Here is an 18,826-nt window from a genome sequence, read left to right on the forward strand (position 1 = left end):
GCAGAAAGGAAGGGAACCTCAGAGTAGGATGGAAAGATGGGTTTTTTGAGGTGATCAGTTTGAGTGTGTCTCCGCTTTTGTCGAACAGCCTAGCACAGAGGTCCCCAAACTAAGGCCCGCAGGCCGAACACGGCCCGAGGGACTTGTTTATCCAGCCTGCGGCGACCCCCGCCGCCTGCTGCCGCCGCCCACTCTTACCGGCGCTGTGCTGCACGGCTGCCCACCTCTGGGTAGGAGCACCGGAAATAGCTTGTGCACATGCGCAGGCGTTATTTCCGGTGCACATCTGGGTCGGAGGAGGCCCGTGCACATGCGCACAAGCTATTTCCGGTGCTCCTCTGACCTGGAAGTGCTCAGGAAATAGCGTGTGCGCATGCGTATGGGCACATGCTCCCCCGCCCTCCGGCCCGCCGCTCGATCGGCCCTGGAGACACCTGCCCGAGGTTTGCTGACCCCTGTCTAGCACATCCAGACTCGCTGAATGGAAATGGATAGACCAGGGCAGTCCAATGTGTGGCCCAAGGTGTCAAATGAGCGGCAGCGTTTGCACTGCCATCCCCAAGCCAAGTAAGCAAGGTGCTGGGCTTTGGGAAGGAGTCCTGAGAGCTCTGACAGGGTCCTAGAGTCCTTCATCCTCCTTCCCAAAGCCTACTTAATGTTTTCCCAGCTATGGGGTGGAGGTCTGAGGGCTCTAGCACTCTCCAGAGCCCCATGCCTCCTTCCCAAAGCCCAGCACCTTGCTTATCCGGCTTTGGGAAGGCACCATGAAAGCTTGGGGCGGCATCAAATTTTCTCCTCACTCCCCCTCCCATGCACAAGGCAGTGTGCAGCCCATGGATTCTGTGTCAAAGTACTCTTGCGGCCCACTTGGTATGAAAAGTTGGACTACCCTGGGATAGACTGTTGGTTAGGAAGCAGGAAGGGCTGTGGCTTAGTAGTAGATCCTCTGCCTTGCAAACAGACGGTGCCATATTCAATCCCTGGCATCTCTAAGAGTGCTCCTCCTCACTGACAACACAGGTGTAAATGTGTCTGGCATTGGAGAGCCGGACTTGCACTTATGACAAGCCAATACACAGTTGTGGGAACCACAGAAATCACATCCCCTCCAAGTGTCCCTATTTTCCACGGACAGTCCCGTAATCATGAAATCCATCCCAGCTTCTGATCTGATCCCGGAATGTTCCTATTTTCCCTGCCAGCGCAGCCGCCGCTGGGCTCAGTTGACGCTTGTTCCAAGCAGCAGCAGCAGTGAGGGAGCATCCTGTTGCCCAGGGCCAGATTTAGGTTTGATGAGGCCCCAAGCTACTGAAGGTAATGGGGCCCTTTATATGTCCAGCTGTCCTTTGTCAACAACAAATTGTCGCTGTTTTTTGTGTTGAATATATGCTAGATGGTAATTTATGGACCTAATAGGTATCTAAAGCCAGTTGCACATGATGCACATGCAACCAGTCCATGCAGAATGTAGGCACCCTATATACAGAAATGAGCAAACCAGTGATATTTTAGGGATCAGGCTAGCAGGCAGGGCCCATGACTTACATCATAGGAGCCTACACGACACAAAACAAAACACTGTTGCTGCATGTAGGTTTTATTTTATTAGGTTTTTATCTTATATTTTGGAAATGTACATCCAGGGGTTTTTTTCTTTAATTTTGTTGGGGGCCCCCAAGAGAGTGGGGCCCTAAACTATAGCTTGTTTAGCTTATGCATAAAGCTGGCACTGCCATTGCCTCTCCATGGCCACTGCTGCCCGCTCCCTCCCTTGGGCAGCTCATAGTGGCAGCTGGAGAGCAGGAGGGGAGGCTGCTACTGCCGAGCCCCAGCCCTGTGTGCCACAGTGACTCTGAGAGGAAGGCAGAGGGCAGAGCCGCCCTGGGCAGGAAGAAAGGGGGAGCAGAGCAGAGCTCAAGAAGTCTTTTTCTTTTTTTAAAAAAAAATGCTTTGTGCGTCCACATCCAATCCTGTCACTTTCTAAAATCTATTTACAAGAAGAAGAAGAAGAGTTTGGATTTGATATCCCGCCTTTCACTCCCTTTAAGGAGTCTCGAAGCGGCTAACATTCTACTTTCTCTTCCTCCCCCCCAAGATGAGTGGGGCTGAGAGACTTCAGAGAAGTGTGACTAGCCCAAGGTCACCCAGCAGCTGCATGTGGAGGAGCGGGGAAGCGAAGCCGGTTCACCAGATTATGTGACTATCGCTCTTAACCACTACACCACACTGGCTCTCAGTGTGTGTTTTTCTTTTTGTATGTCTACCAAAGAATAACATAAAATAAAATTGGGATTAAGGGCATGCACACTGTGTCCTGTTGGTGTGGCGGTGGGGGGCACTCACCCTTCTTGTGATACAAAAGTGGGAGGACGGACCAAAAAACAGGGGGTTGAGGAGGGTCAATTGCAGGAGTGAGTGAGAAATGTCCTTATATTCATCTGAGAAATGTTGGAAGGTATGAAATCAATAGGGCATAAATGTGCCTCAGCCTGTGTGGGATTGTGGCTAGCTGGGCTGGGCTGGTTGGATCAGGAGGGGGAGGAGCTTGGGGAGGAGGAGCCCAGCAACCCCTGGGAGGGACTGGGTGGGTTGGTGCCAGCTGTGTCAAGGCCTTGGGAGTCTGAAACCCTGGTAAGCCATTGCCAGTCAGTGCAGACAATATTCAGCTTGATGGATCAATGGTCTGACTCTTTGATTTATCCAAACTTCGGTTTATCCTGTTCCTAGAAAGCAAGGGTCTGCTTTTGCCCCACAGCTTTCCCCTGAAAAACACATCACTGAACTGGAATAAACAGCCATCTTCAGAAAACTCAATTGCCATTTGTTCCAATTTGGCTGCAAAGAGTGGGTTTCCCTGAGGGGAAGTGGCAGAGCAAAGGGGGCATATGAATGAGCCCTTGGGATAAGGCAAATCCCCGTGTTCCTGTAAATACCAATCCTCTGGAGACTGGGGCAACCTCAGTGGGCTGGAGGCCATAAACTGAGGATATTTGCTCCAAAATGTAAAGGATTGTTCTTTAGCCACTCCTCAGTGGGATTGTGTTATGCTACGTTTATTAAATTTATGGGACACTTTTTGTTCCAAAGACACTCCCCACCCTGAGCAGCAATAAGAATATTGCTATGAAAGGAAAATACAATGAAAGATGTAGATACTGTTGTGCTTTTATAACATGTGAAAATAAAGAGGAGGAATATTTGACAGGTCAGGACCTCCACATCTGGCATAGGCTGCCATTGCAGATGTATCACAACAGCTACATGAATATAAAAAAAATTGCGCTGTCAGAGCAATGCTGGAGATGAGGAGTTGAATAATGTTCTTGTTCCAGGGAGATTCTCTCCAACATGGTCATCTGTTTGTGGGGCTACAGTCCTTATTTCCACAATCTGGATGTCTTTTCTGCAGGAATTTCTCTCCCTTGGCTTCTTAAAGCTAAATGTTTGCAATTCCTGAAGAGGGTTTTCTCCCCAACTTGTGCTCTATTTTAGCTGACAGGTGTTTGGGTGAACTTCATTTGCTTCTGACATTATTTCTTAATGGGTGGGAGAGCACAGTTAAGGCTGTCACAGTTCCACAGCAAATAACATTGTTCTTCACTCTTATCATCATTTTTTTAAGGCTCATCTGGAAATTGTAAATGGAACTTTAAAAAAAAATTAGTTGGAGAGAATGTAAATTGTGTTGGAAGAGCGCCAGTTACTCGGAAAATACCTTTCTGCTTCCAATATGTTTGCTGCTCACACACTGCCAACTGTAAAATTCAAGGCTGCGCAACTATTATCTGGCACATGTTTTACTAAGTCATGAGGAGGACGGGCAAAAAAAACACCCCAAAATCATACACAGAAAACCAAGACATTCAGCTCTGACTTGTTCCTCAGGTTCATCACTCCCGCGCTCCTGAATGTTTATATGCAGCAATCTGACATGAAACAATGGAAAAGTCTGAGCCTGTTCCATCACTTATGTTCAAGCCATGAAAAGGTTTGCCTGATAAACTTTCATCTCTGTCAGCTTCATTCGTTGTCCAGTGTGACTGCGCTATCGCCACTGGTAGGCACAGCCTTGCACTACAGCGCCAGGAACACGGGGCAAATAAATGCACACCACCGGGAACATTTGTGATATGAAAAGCTAAGAGGATTTCAGCAGGAATCTATGGGGTATTGCACCAGTTGGAAACCATGCAGAACGTCCACCCCAAAACTTTGCAGGCAGAAAAGAGTATCAAATTTGGGATCGTGGATAACTGTGCCAGCACCATGATGATCGCCAATAACCATGGACACACGATGAAAGGGTCATGTGGAAGGTCCCACACACACAAAGACAAATCGTATCCCCTGTGCATCTTCAGTTACTTTCTCAAGCTGTTAGTTTTCACATTCCATCAGTTTCTCAACCAAGCAAACTCCCACTGGCAATTATTTCCCATAAAGAGAAGTCACCCAGACCATTTACTTCCCCTGAGGAACCAAGGCTTACCCACTCTGAGCCATCAACCAAGTATAGTAATGTCTTGGGTTAAGTACTTAATTCGTTCCGGAGGTCCATTCTTAACCTGAAACTGTTCTTAACCTGAAGCACCACTTTAGCTAATGGGACCTCCCACTGCTGCTGCGCCACTGGAGCACGATTTCTGTTCTCATCCTGAAGCAAAGTTCTTAACCCAAGGTACTATTTCTGGGTTAGCAGAGTCTGTAACCTGAAGCGTATGTAACCTGAAGCATATGTAACCCGAGGTACCACTGTACAGTGCTTTTTTCTGAAAAAAATGTTTAGGGGTACTCTCATTTTGACTGAGGAAAATCACCATTTTATAGTTCAAATCAGGGAAAAATAAATACAGCAAATAGACAAAAGTACAAAGATTCACAAAATGTTAAGGGTATGTGTACCCCTGCGTCCCCCCCAGAAAAAAAGCACTGACCAAGTATAACCTGCTTAGGAAAAGCGCCCGTGTGGTGCAGTGCTCAGTGTCAGATCAGGAGTTGGGAGACCAGGGTTCAGTTCCCCCCTCAGCCATGAAGGTCACTGGGGGACCTTGGGTCAATCACTGCCTCTTAGCCTAACCTACCTCACAGGGTCTTTGTAAGGATTAAATGAGGAAGTGAGGGAACTATGTACGCCACTTGGAGCTCTTTGGAGAAAAGGTGAGATATAAATGCAATAAATAAATAATATGGCCAGCACGACTGGACAGCTTTGAAACAATATGAAAGAGTGTTCCCAAAATCCAGACAGTTCTGTGCTCTCTGGCATTCTGAAATGTGTCAGTCAGATTTATGGTTTGTCTTTGAATGTGATCTATTGATTGTTTCATATGCTGAAGAGGATCTCCAAAGTTGTTCTCAGCCCAGACTCATGTTTGAGAAGGCCATCCTTCAGGTGCTCTGACCCCCCCCCCCAAATATTTGCTTCAATTAATTCATTTACAGTGGTACCTTGGGTTACATACGCTTCAGGTTACAGACGCTTCAAGTTACAGACTCCGCTACCCAAGAAATAGTACCTGGGGTTAAGAACTTTGCTTCAGGATGAGAACAGAAATCGTGCAGCAGCAGCACAGCGGCAGCGGGAGGCCCCATTAGCTAAAGTGGTGCTTCAGGTTAAGAACAGTATCAGGTTAAGAACAGACCTCCGGAATGAATTAAGTTCTTAACCCAAGGTACCACAGTATTTGTTTAAAGCGTTTTCACCCCAAAGGCAGCCAAAGGCGAACACCAGCACTTTGAATTACATCTAGAAATTGTCCAGTTCTTTAAGCGCTGGGGAGATAGGTCTCCACCCCAAATAGGAACCTAGTGTTGTATTTTGAACTGCAGTTTCCAAACAGTCTCCAAACACAGTCCCAGCTGCAAGGCATTGCAGTAGTCAAATCGCCGGTTAGCATTAGAAGGGCCAGCTGTCACTAATTTGGAAGCGTGGTCTACTGGTTACCTACCCCTCTGCTTTAGGGGAGCCAGAAAGTGAAATGAAACAAGAAACGTACTTTACTTCACACAGAAAATGTCCTCTAGAATGACAAGAGCAAATCTATCTTCACTCCAGTACAGTCATTTCCCACCCACTTCTAGGATAGCTAGATTTTAGGAGCCACAATGCCAGAATTATGGCAAGAAGCATATCTGTGTGCTGAGTGGGTTTAGGTGAAGGACATGGCCCAACCAGTAAAGTACTGAGGCAGTTTATCACTCACTGTTAAGTCAAAGTATTGGAGTACTGCGTCTCCAAGTCTCAATGTCAGTGAGACATGCTATCTTTGTTATTGTTCTGCTTTTCCTTCAGTGAGACGGCGGAAACACAGATGAGTGGCTCACCATGTTCTGAAAACAGATTATCACAAGAAGTCACCCTGACTTTCAGATCTGCTCTCTCATACTGTGACATTTCCCCCCTTCCCCTTCCATAACCTCATAATCGGAGATATGTCCTTCCTCTCAAGGAAGCACAGACCACCAGTTTGGGTCTAGATAAAGACTGGCCCCCAGTCACCCTTGATCAGGACTCACTCTAGATTTGAGGGATTCTCTGGGCAAAGTGTCCTCTGTCTGGTGAGGCCCTGGGCATGGGTGTAGCCTGGGAGGCAGAGGGGGCAACTGCCCTCCTTAATCAAGTAAATAAATAAAAATCCTTAACTAAAAGTAGAATGATGATTCTTGGTTAATGTTGTGGTGCATTCTAGCAATGCAACTGGCAACCTGGCTAAGCGATAGACTTTGATTCTGAAGCTGAACCATGGGGAAGGAGAAGAAACTCAGCAAAGGACATTTAAAAGAGTTGAACTTTGCAGACCTAGAAAAAGAGGCGGAAATCTTTTACCCTGCCACAAAAATGCTCTGCTCATCTCTCTTGCTCAGCTGTGCACCTCTTGTTCCCTGGAGTGGTCATTTAGTACCTTGTGGAGAGTAAAGACCTGGCTAAGGTCAACGATGACAGGGGAGCGTCTCCATGGGCTCTACTTACTGAGTGTGTGTGTGTGTGTGTGTGTGTGTGTATGGTGAATTTTGATTTTAAGGTGTGAAATTACATACCACAGATGGCTTTAGAGGCTTAAAAACAACACACTCTTCTTTTTCCAACCCATAAATTTGCCCTAAGAGAACTCTGAAGAAAGAGGAAAGCATTTTATGGAGCTCTTTGAAGCAACACTATTACAGTGGTACCTCGGGTTAAGAACTTAATTCGTTCTGGAGGTCCGTTCTTAACCTGAAACTGTTCTTAACCTGAAGCACCACTTTAGCTAATGGGGCCTCCTGGTGCCACTGCGCCGCCACACGATTTCTGTTCTCATCCTGAAGCAAAGTTCTTAACCCGAGGTACTATTTCTGGGTTAGTGGAGTCTGTAACCTGAAGCATATGTAACCTGAGGTACCACTGTATCACGATGAATGGGGGGAAAATGTTGACCCTGAGAATATATTAGCCATCTCCTTCCCTAAACAAAGAACCAGAGAGTAGTGGCAAAACAGGGCAGCAAGGCATGGAGGAATAAGGTAGGAATATTTTGCTGAACGTGGGGCTCCAACCCATGACCCTGAGATCAAGAGTCCCAACTGAGCTATGGGCCTAACATGAGAAGAGCCTGTTGGATTGGGCCAATGGCCCATCGAGTCCAGCATCCTGTTCTCATTGTTGCCAACCAGATGCCTATGGGAAATTCTCAAGCAGGACCTGAGCACAAGCAACTGGGATACGGAAGCACTGCTGCCTCCATCTGTGGAAGCAGAGAATAGCTGTCATGGCTAGTGAAAATGTCCACCATCTGTGGTACAGTGGTACCTCGGGTTACATACGCTTCAGGTTACATACGCTTCAGGTTACACACTCTGCTAACCCAGAAATAGTACCTCCGGGTTAAGAACTTTGCTTCAGGATGAGAACAGAAATCGTGCTCCGGAGGTGCAGCGGCAGCGGGAGGCCCCATTAGCTAAAGTGGTGCTTCAGGTTAAGAACAGTTTCAAGTTAAGAACGGAGCTCCGGAACGAATTAAGTTCTTAACCAGAGGTACCACTGTATAGGACTTGCTGCTCCTTTCTGCTCAGAGCTTCACTTGCCGATTTCATTACGTACAATCATACTGATGTCAAACACACAGAAGCAGGCTTAGCCAATTTTTTTCCCTGGGCGTTGGGCAACCCTAATAGAGGGAGCTGCTGTAAGAAGCCTGAATATTAAAAGATACATTTGAAAGCTTCAGGGGAGAAATGTCCCCATCTCCTCATCAGTTTGTTTGCTTGCTGGCTTGCTCCTGCCACCCTTTGCCGTATGTCAGACTACTTTTAGGGGAAGAAGTGAAATCTCAAAGGGCGCACAACTGGATCTAAGAAAGACCAGAGCAGAAAGAATAAGCTGAACTATGAAAGTGGGGCATTGTGAGCTATTTTAAGTCCCACTGCAAGCATAAAACGCCACAGCTTTCACTGATGAGAAACTTAAAGTCACCGTTCTATGGTCATGATTCAAGGAAACAGAAACTTTTGATTTGTAGAAGCATACCAATAATGTGCAATAATGAGAGTTTTATTTGAGCTTTGGTCTTGTCTGTCCCGTTCTCTGCTACATCAGTCTCCATGTACAGGGAGGTCCATTCATTTCAGGCAAGTTTTAAATAACAGCTATTGAGCCCACGCAAATCCCCTTTTGCCATAGCAACAGCCCCTGGCATTTGGTAGTTCGTAAGACCCTGTTTAAGCAAAGACAGTAGAGATCTCCATTCAAAATAGCCTGGCATGTTGCATCTTTGAATTGCACTCAGGAACATGGGAGAAAGAAATCATCTTATTGCATTCGTGGGGGCTCTTTATTCTCTCCCCCCCCCCCAATTTCCACAGTTAAGCTTCCATTCAATGGAATTAAATACAGGAATTAAATACAGGATAGCTAAGGGTATATAAATGCCAAACTTCTCCCAAACAACTCTGGAAACTGTAGTTTGGCTATAGACTTCCCAAGGCTTCATTGAACTATATTTCCCAAGGGAAGACGGATAAGGACTGATGATCTCAGCTAGTGTAAACTTGCAATGTTATTATTATGCCTCATTTACGACCACAACCACTCTCATCTGTTTAATACATTTTATAACCTATTCCCTCACTATGACCACAGAGATGTGTTTGACCTCCTATAACCTACCTGCATTTATTTCAGGTGGTGCATGAATGTAATTTTTTTTTAACCAGATCACCTGGCAATAAGTTTTGGAATTGCAAAGCTATTCAGGTTTGTTTGGTTTTTTAAAAAAAAGAATTTGAAGCATTTAGTATTTTGGGGAGTGCTCATTAAAGGGTCATTGTAGCCCCCTTTGGGCAATGTTCTTGTGCTTTTTACAGCTGTGTGGAAGGATTTGTGGAGAAAAGCATCATGTAAACCTCTGTCAGCAACTACTAGAGAATGTTCTCCCAGAAGTGTGCGTGGATGGTATTTAACACAAAGGTGCCTATCTTATATAAAGCGCAATAGCTCGGTGTTGTTTTGGAAAGGATGTCAAATTCTAGGTACATACCAACATATGTGGTGGGAATGTCCACAAATAGAACAATTTTGGGAGCATTTTTTAAAGAGATATCTCAGGTAGCTTAGTCAATCCCAATAATCCTGATTTTAGCCTTACTTAATTTCTATGCTTCAGATATGGAATAATTAAGAAGTAAGGAACCGGTTTGCTGTAATCACCTCATTATGTACTGTAAAATAATATGGTTTGTATTTACCTCCCCCCAGTGACTCATTTTTTGTTAGTCATGTCATGTTACTGATTTATGTTTGTACAATGTTTGTAGCAGAAAATTAATTAAATAATAATAATAAACCCAGCTGCGTGGAAAGGCATGAATTTGACAGGTACTGCAGTTGTTCATTTAATGATTCCCTGTCTGTTTTGTGCTCTTTCTCCTGGTTGCTCAAATCAGCTAATATGTGATTTCCAGGAAGTCGTCCACCCAGGCAGATGATGCACCGGACCCTGCTTAGTTTTTGCAGCAAAGGTGAGGTGAGGTTAAAACCACAGGATCCCTGCCAGGGAAAAGTTTAGAACGGTAGCTAATTTCTCAGACCTAAATATAGAAATATGTTTTCTGGAACACAGCTTAGATGCATATTCTGAAGTGTGTTTAGATGTTGATTCAACAACTCACCAGAAACCATGAAGGAACAACATCAGGCTCGTTTGCTACAATATTAGGACGCCACTAGTTTACTTAACATGACTAAGTACACCTATTTTCATCTGACAGATGTAAGCAGAAGTAACCAGTGTTTACTGAAATCCTGACCTAGCCATACCACCTCATTTCCCTTCATAGTTTATTTTTACTTCAGATACCCATAACCCTAGCTTGGATTGTAACTTTTATTCCATTCACAGTGCAGAGTTCATGCTCGTGGGACAATAATTTTCTGCCTCCCCCTCTACGCAACTTTCCAACTCCAGACCTTTTTACACTGAATGTGGAAGGTTTGAAAGCAGATATTAATTTTATTTATTTCTGGTATGCAAAGTTTGCTTGACAGCATCTTAAAAATCAGAAGCATCACCTTGCCAACAAAGGCCTGTATAGTTAAAGCTATGGTGAGAGCTGGACCATAAAGAAGGCTGATCGCCGAAGAATAGATGCTTTTGAATTATGGTGCTGGAGGAGACTCCAGAGAGTCCCATGGACTGCAAGAAGATCAAACGCATCCATTCTTAAGGAAATCAGCCCTGAGTGCTCACTGGAAGGACAGATCCTGAAGCTGGGGCTCCAATACGTTGGCCACCTCATGAGAAGAGAAGACTCCCTGGAAAAGACCCTGATGTTGGGAAAGATGGAGGGCACAAGGAGAAGGGGACGACAGAGGACGAGATGGTTGGACAGTGTTCTCGAAGCTGCTAGCATGAGTTTGACCAAACTGCGGGAGGCAGTGGAAGACAGGAGTGCCTGGCGTGCTCTGGTCCATGGGGACACGAAGAGTCGGACACGACTAAACAACTAAACAACAACAGTTTGCTTGATTCAGAATTTCTGGATGGTGCGCAGAATTTATTCATTTTTTAAAGACAAATAATTAGAACAATTAACATTGGTAAAAAAACAAACAGAGAGCTACCTTACAATGCCTGCTGAAAGAGGAAAGTCTTTGAAGTTCAGGAGGGAGAGGGGCTGTCTAATCTCAGTCAGGAGGGAGTTCTGCAGGATTTTAATCACATTCAACTGAAAGTATGTAGAAATCTCCGTCATCAGAAACCTCATTTCTGGAGTGGCACCCATCTTGCGGGTAGGGTTTGCATGTTCTCAAATTCAACCGCTCACAAACTGCCTGAATGGGATTTACTTTGCTACCTAGATGCATCTGATGACTACAATATTTTCTATGTCATTTAGCAGGAAGGATGAGTTCGCTCACCACAGAGCAGTCTGGTTATCTACATAGGTTTATTGTTCTGTCTTGCCAATTAGTGCCCTCTCAGAAATCAAAGTGGTTCACGCAAACCGAAGTAAATGTGCATGTAATTGCATCACATTAAGTAGGTAAAGATGTCTTTAAAGGTAAAGGGACCCCTGACCATTAGGTCCAGTCGTGGCTGACTCTGGGGTTGCGGCGCTCATCTCGCTTTATTGGCCGAGGGTCATGTGCCAGCATGACTAAGCCGCTTCTGGCGAACCAGAGCAGCGCACGGAAATGCCGTTTACCTTCCCGCCAGAGCGGTACCTATTTATCTACTTGCACTTTGACATGCTTTCGAACTGCTAGGTTGGCAGGAGCAGGAGCTGAGCGACGGGAGCTCACCCTGTCACGGGGATTCGAACCGCCCACCTTCTGATTGGCAAGTCCTAGGCTCTGTGGTTTAGCCCACAGCATCACCCATGTCCCCAAAGATGTCTTTACTCTGCAACTTTTAGCATAAATGGCGAACTCCTTAGCTTGGTGGAGGGTTTTCCCTTCTGGTATGGAAATCCATGCAAAGTCCTGGCCCGACAAAGTCGAGGAAAAATTCTTTCCTACCCTCAAAAGTGGAGTAGAGCAAAATAGGAGGAGTGTCTTTTTTTAAAAAAATGTTGCGTTGGATGTTCCTTCCTGTGCCTGAGTTTATTCCTAATAACAACAGAAAAGCAACTGGCAACTTGCAGCACACACAGATGGGCATATTTACAAAAGGTGAAATACAGTAGCAAGAAAGTACTTGGAAATAATAAAAGGCACTAGGAGATGTATGGGTACAGGAATATGCATGGCAGGGGGCAGCAAGGTTTACCTCAGCTAGGCTGGTTCACTCCAGCGGAGATCCCTCTGTGAGCCAGATTGCGCGTGCGCCAGTGATTTCTGGCATCTGAATCTGCACAGATGTGATTTCCAGCACTGCGGAAGCAAGTCCCTGTGCTGTGCTGCGCCAGTTTAGCACAGTGTGCGGGGACACGCCTAGTGGGCGGCTCAGTTCGGGGCCAGTTCATGGGCCGGTTAAACGACCCTCGTGAGTTGCTTGCGGCCCATGGGCCTTAGGTTGCCTACCCTGCCTGCACGCCTTGAGCAGGCATCCCCAAACTCGGCCCTCCAGCTGTTTTTGGGACTACAACTCCCATCATCCCTAGCTAACAGGACCAGTAGTCAGGGATGATGGGAACTGTAGTCTCAAAACAGCTGGAGGGCTGAGTTTGGGGATGCCTGGCCTTGAGCAAAGGGCCAGCAGCAAGAACACAGGCACTGACGAAATGGAAGCTGTGGCACACACCTCATGCAACTTTTAAAAGTAACAATGAGGACTAGAAACCTAATGTTTTTATTGTATGTAGGTGACTTGTCTCAATGAAACAGAGGAGAGGTTTAGCTCTCAGTCTCCATTTTGAAAGATGGGGAATGATGTGTTTTTAGTTCTGACAAACGGAAGCAACACAGACACTGGTCAGCTGTATAGTAATTAGCATTGCTGGTGAGTTGAGACTGGCTGTTCCACGGTCCCTTACAGGAGTGGCTGAAAACAGCTTTGAGCTAATCGTCTTCTGAGTGGGTTTAAAATAAAGAGTGTTTGAGGCCCCTCCTGAAGTGCCACTGTGTGGTGGCCTTCCCTTCACAATAATGGAGAATGCTAATGAGGTGCTAATGAGGCTGTTTAGCAGAAAAGCTGCTGCTGTTCCTGAAGGCAAGTTAGTTAAATCGCCTAACCTTTGTGATTTGAGGCCACCCAGAGTGACATGTTTTGTCCTTGGGGATGCTGTGAGGAGAAATTTTGATGTACGGTAAGTTGGTGATTCACTCCAAGAGGGAAGCTTGGAACTGCTTCACATGTTAGGTGTGCACCAAAAAACAAACAACCCTGATACGCTTTAAACCAGGGGTTGCCTGTGGGCACTTTTGGGTTTGTGAGTGAGTGCCATGGCTGCCGCTCCCTCAGGACACTTCCGCTCCCCTTCTGCAGATCAGCACTGCCTCCCCAGAGACCGAAGGAAGGAAAGAAAGGGCACACACACAAATCCAAAAGTTGGATTCAGTCAAATCTGAGCTTAATCATGGAGCTGAAAAAGAGGAAGCGAGGAAAGAGATTCTTCTTCATCATTTTTGGCAATCACTCGTAGCCGAGTAAGATTGTCTTCCATAAACACGGTTTTAACAGTGAGTCCGTAAGTGACTGTGGAGGCCAATTCTGGACCCACACGTCCTTCCACAGTGGGGACGTAGATTTCCTGGCTGGAGGTGATCATGGTGAGGGTTTGCCAAGCGTGCCTTCCTCTTAGCACGTTTCTCCCTTGTGTTCTGAGTTCGAGTGTCTTCAAAGCCCATGACACCTTTGGTAAAAGCTGTTCTCCAATTGGAGCGCGCGCAGGCCAGTGTTTCCCCATTGTCAGTGTTTATACTACATTTTTTTAGATTTGCCTTGAGAGAGCCTTTAAACCTCTTTTGTTGACCACCAGCATTACGCTTTCCATTTTTAAGTTTGGAATAGAGTAGTTGCTTTGGAAGACAATAATCAGGCATCCGCACAACATGACCAGTCCAATGAAGTTCATGTTGAAGAATCATTGCTTCAACACAGGTGATCTTTGCTTCTCTACCAGCCACGATGGCGCTGCTCTGTCTCCACAGTTGGAAGCGACAATGCTTCTGAATGCTAGTTGCTGGAAACCACAGGAGGAGACAGTACTCTTATGCTCAAATCCTGCCTGCTGTTTTCCCATAGGTTTCTGGTTGGCCACTGTGAGAACAGGATGCTGGGGTGTTTTTTTTAATGTGTGATATTTTAATGTATTTTTAATCTTTTTTGGAAGCTGCCCAGAGTGGCTGGGGAAACCCAGCCAGATGGGCAGGGTACAAATAATAAATTACTACTACTACTACTACTACTACTACTACTACTAGATGAGTCATTGGCCTGATCCAGCAGGCTCTTCTTATCCATCTTCCAACTTCAGCTTTGAAGAAAAAGAGAACCACCATCAGCACCTCCCGTTCCAAGGGGCAGTGATGGAGAGGCTCAGAGGCTTCATGGGTGCCAGAAGAAGACCTGAAGGCCACCCCTACATCCACAGAAGCCTTGTGGGTACCCTCTGCTCTGTACAGCTTGGGCCAGGTTATCTGAAGGGCCACCTTGTTTTCATAAAAAACTGGCCCACAGGACCAGGCCGAGGTTAGAGCAGGTTCTTTGCAAAATGGCCTCCAGTGGGTCCCCTCCTCTGTAAGTGGGCTCTGAGCAGCTTAGCCGATGGGAGTGGGAAGTAGCAATGGCAACAAGACTACCCTGTGCAATGCTCTGAACATTAAGAACATAAAAATGCAGACCCTCCAAGCGCCCCTATTTTCTAGGGACAGTCCTGGATTTACAGATTTCTGATTTGATCCAGGAAAGTTCCGCTTTTCCTTAGGACGTCCCTATTTTAATTGGAGAAATGTTGGAAGGAATCATGCAACACCCAAGCCAAAGGGGTTAAGTAACTATAAAGACCCTGATGTTGGGCAAGATGGAGGGCACAAGGAGAAGGGGACGACAGAGGACGAGATGGTTGGACAGTGTTCTTGAAGCTACCAGCATGAGTTTGACTAAACTGCGGGAGGCAGTGGAAGACAGAAGTGCCTGGCATGCTCTGGTCCAGGGGGTCACGAAGAGTCCATGGGGTGGAAGCCACTCTGATTGACTTGCCTAGGATCCAGGACAAAGCGCCACATTGCGGATATATGGCAGCCCTGGATGATGATGATTGAATAGGAGATCTGTATTTTCATCTGAGAAATGTTGGAGGGTATGAGAATGCAGTGACCCATCTAGTCCAACATGCTTCTGGCACAGTAACCAACCAGATGGCTATGCTCTGTTTCCCATGTCCAAGCAGCCATGCTTCTGAATACCAGCTGCTGGAAATCACAAGAAGGGAGAGCGCTTTGCTGCTTGTGTCCTGCTTTGCAAGTTTCCCGCATGCATCTGGTTGCCACTGTGAGATCAGGACACTGGGCAAGATGGGATTGGCAAGGTTTACCTTGCCTGGGCTGGTTCACTCCAGCAGAGATCCCTCCGTGGGCTGGACTGCGTGCGAGTGCGCCCGTGATTTCCGGCGTCTGCATCTGCATAGACATGATTTCTGGTGGCGCAGAAGCGTGTCCCCCCACTGTGCCACTTTAGCGCAGTGCACAGGGACTTGCCAAGCATGCCAGTTAAATGACCCCCGTGGGCCGTTTGTGGCCCATGGGCCTTAGGTTGCCGACCCCTGAGCTAGCTTCATCTTATATTCCTCTATGGTCTTTATTTAAGTTCTATTGATCCCCTCTGAGTTTAAAATGCAGCATTGTTTATTTCCTCTGCCTGCTGCTAGTTCTATAGTGTTAGGGTTTAAAATTTGGATGAAACAGATCATCTGTTTCTGAATTAGCTCTGCTTTGCAAAAGTCCATTTGATTATTCTACAGCTTATTTTCCCTCCTCCCTCCCTACCACTCCCCAACCCTGACCCTCTTAAAGAGTTAAGAGGATTTGAAAGAAAGGAAAATAGCATTTACAGTCTTTTGAACTGCCTTGAATTTAAGCTCGCTGCATCTGTCCTGAGATAAAGATTAACTGTTTTCTGGCTTGTGATCGGTGTTGTGGCAATAATATTCAAAGGTAAAAGCAGGCTGGCATGAGGAGCGCAGAGCGTAATGCAGGAGACTGCAGCTTAGAAGAGATAACAGAGTACAATCAAGAATGTGCTTGGAGAGAGATCACACCACGATAAAAAGATAAGGAGGACTGTTCTCCAATTTGTTTGCTTTGTTTCAGCCAAAAGCCAACTGGCAGTATCTTACATTCCATGGCCACAGTCCAGAACAGAGTTAAGCGCACATAAGTCCCATTGAAACTGAGGAGTCAAAGTAGACATTGCAAGAAACTTGTGACTTCCTTGCATTTCCTTGGCAATATCTAGTTAAAGAAAGTGCAAGATGATGCAACATCATTGCACTCAAATGGGGTGCAGAAATTCTTATAAAGCACAGTGAACTTCTTATAAAATCTTGTTTGGTGCATTAATGGAAAATTAATTGTTCTAAGCAAGTGTCATCTTTTACAGGACAGTACAGAGGTTCTTGCTGTTCTCCATCCTTTGTAAGGTCTGGTTTTGCTCAGTGCATTCTGTGCTAGACAAAGACAGTGTACACACATTACCATTTACTACGGCTTCAGTGAGCTCCCACAGCTGGTGTTTGAAACCAAGTATTACCTACAACCCATCTGTATCCTGCAGTTCCATGAAAAATGCTGCTGACTGATACACCTGTCGTTAAATCAGCTTCCACCTGATTCGAAAATGTAAGCTGCAGTTAAATTGGTGCAGGAAAACAAATCAGCTAAATGGGTGTACCACAATGTAAAACATGACTTGAAGTGCAGTGGGACGTGGTGTGTGTGTGTGTGACCTTGCTGTGCTTTAAGCCACAATGTATATTCCCAAACTTCTGCAACAAGAGATTCTCTCTTTATCTGTATCCTTGGCCATCAACAAGCTTTGTGAGGGACTCCGTTGAGAATAAATTGCTTATGGGGGGTGGGGGGGAGGGAAATGATCTGGGCTCCACCGCAAATTGTCTGCTGTAGTCTGATTGCTGTAGAAACTATTTAATCCACAACTGTCTTGGGGGTTAGCATAGCAACTCAGGAAGGAGCGACTAAAGAGGGTCAGGTATTGTTTCCGGGACTGCCAGTTGCTAACCTCTAATGTAGTATAAAAAGGTAAAGGGACCCCTGACCATTAGGTCCAGTCGTGACCGACACTGGGGTTGTGGTGCTCATCTCGCTTTATTGGCCGAGGGAGCCGGCGTACAGCTTCCGGGTCATGTGGCCAGCATGACTAAGCCGCTTCTGGCGAACCAGAGCAGTGCACGGAAACGCCGTTTACCTTCCCGCCAGAGCGGTATCTATTTATCTACTTGCACTTTGATGTGCTTTCAAACTGCTAAGTTGGCAGGAGCAGGGACCGAGCAACAGGAGCTCACCCCATCACGGGGATTCGAACCGCCGACCTTCTGATCGGCAAGTCCTAGGCTCTGTGATTTAACCCACAGCGCCACCCATGTCCCCCTAATGTAGTATATCCACCCCCTAAAGGATAGGGTAGAATTATCCTTACTCTCTGTGGCTTGAGAGGAATGCGTTGCCCCAACATTGCAATGGCAAGCCCTTCCTGTACTAGCCAACAGAAAGGAGGCAACTTTCAGATAAATCTCACTTGCCCCGAAGCCTCAGCTAATTGCAGCTCACATACAACCTGCCAGCAGCAAAGTTATTATTGCTCAATAATCATGCGGTCTTCCTTAATCATATGACTGAAGAATGTTAAGTCCCACGTGCATTAATGGTTTTTGTGCCGATGTCTTGGAATTATACAAGAGCCTTCCCTCCTGCATTTGCTCCTGCTAGCCTCCTTAAGTGCCCCTGAGTTCTTAGTACCTGCAGAATGGAACAAGGCGCCTTTTAGAATTCAAAGAGCCAGACGGGAACAAAAGGACCCATTGTTAATGTTTCCGAAGAGCTACTCCCATGCTGGAGCTGTAAAATTAAAGTGGAATGTCCTGCAAGAAGAGATCAAATATTTGACCATGCTGAGGGTATTTATTTAGATTTGGCAGTCGGTTTGGAAGCTGCTAGTCAGAATCTAACTAAGCATTAGGGGAGAGAGGTGTGTGATTATCTGGTGACCTGCATCTAACACCACCCGCCTGTGGTAAAGTGCGGACATTACTCTGAAAACACAGAAGGGGGAAGTGGGATATAGTGGTTGAAGGGAAAGATCATGAGAGTCGGATGTGGTCCTTTAACCAACACCAACTTCAAGAGACGCTTTCTTCTGCTGCCATTTCAACAACATTCTGCAGGAAGCAGAAGCAGAACTGAAATTTGCTCGGATGATTCAAGGTATTGACTTCCAAGACAAGGCCCCAACTGAGGAATCTTTCTAAGAAGATTCCTGGGGATCAATCAGGCATATATACAGCAAGCCCGCAACCTGCACCCATGTGCAGTTTCAGTCCTTTGGTGTTTGCAGCAAATCTGCGGTTAGGGCAATCTGGAAATGGAGTTTGGAACAGGTGTGCAGGAAGGGAGGAGGCACAGTAAATCTGTGACACATTTCTGCTTCCCCAAATTATCTACGATAACTGTTTGTAGTGCAAAGCATAAAGTGCATAAATGAGAGCCATGGTTATTATTATTATTTGCAAATGCACCTCATTTTCAATACATGTGCCCAGACTGACTTTCTTCCTTTGGTTTGAATTATTGTCATTACCCTTCTGTGGTTAGTCTTCTACAGTTATTGTACAATTGAGCAACACTAGGTTTCTGGCCCCTTTCCCTCTGTTATGGCATTTCTCTCCCTCCTGGCCC

This window comes from Podarcis raffonei, chromosome 11 (assembly GCF_027172205.1).
Source record: "Podarcis raffonei isolate rPodRaf1 chromosome 11, rPodRaf1.pri, whole genome shotgun sequence".
NCBI classification, from domain to species: Eukaryota; Metazoa; Chordata; class Lepidosauria; order Squamata; family Lacertidae; genus Podarcis; species Podarcis raffonei.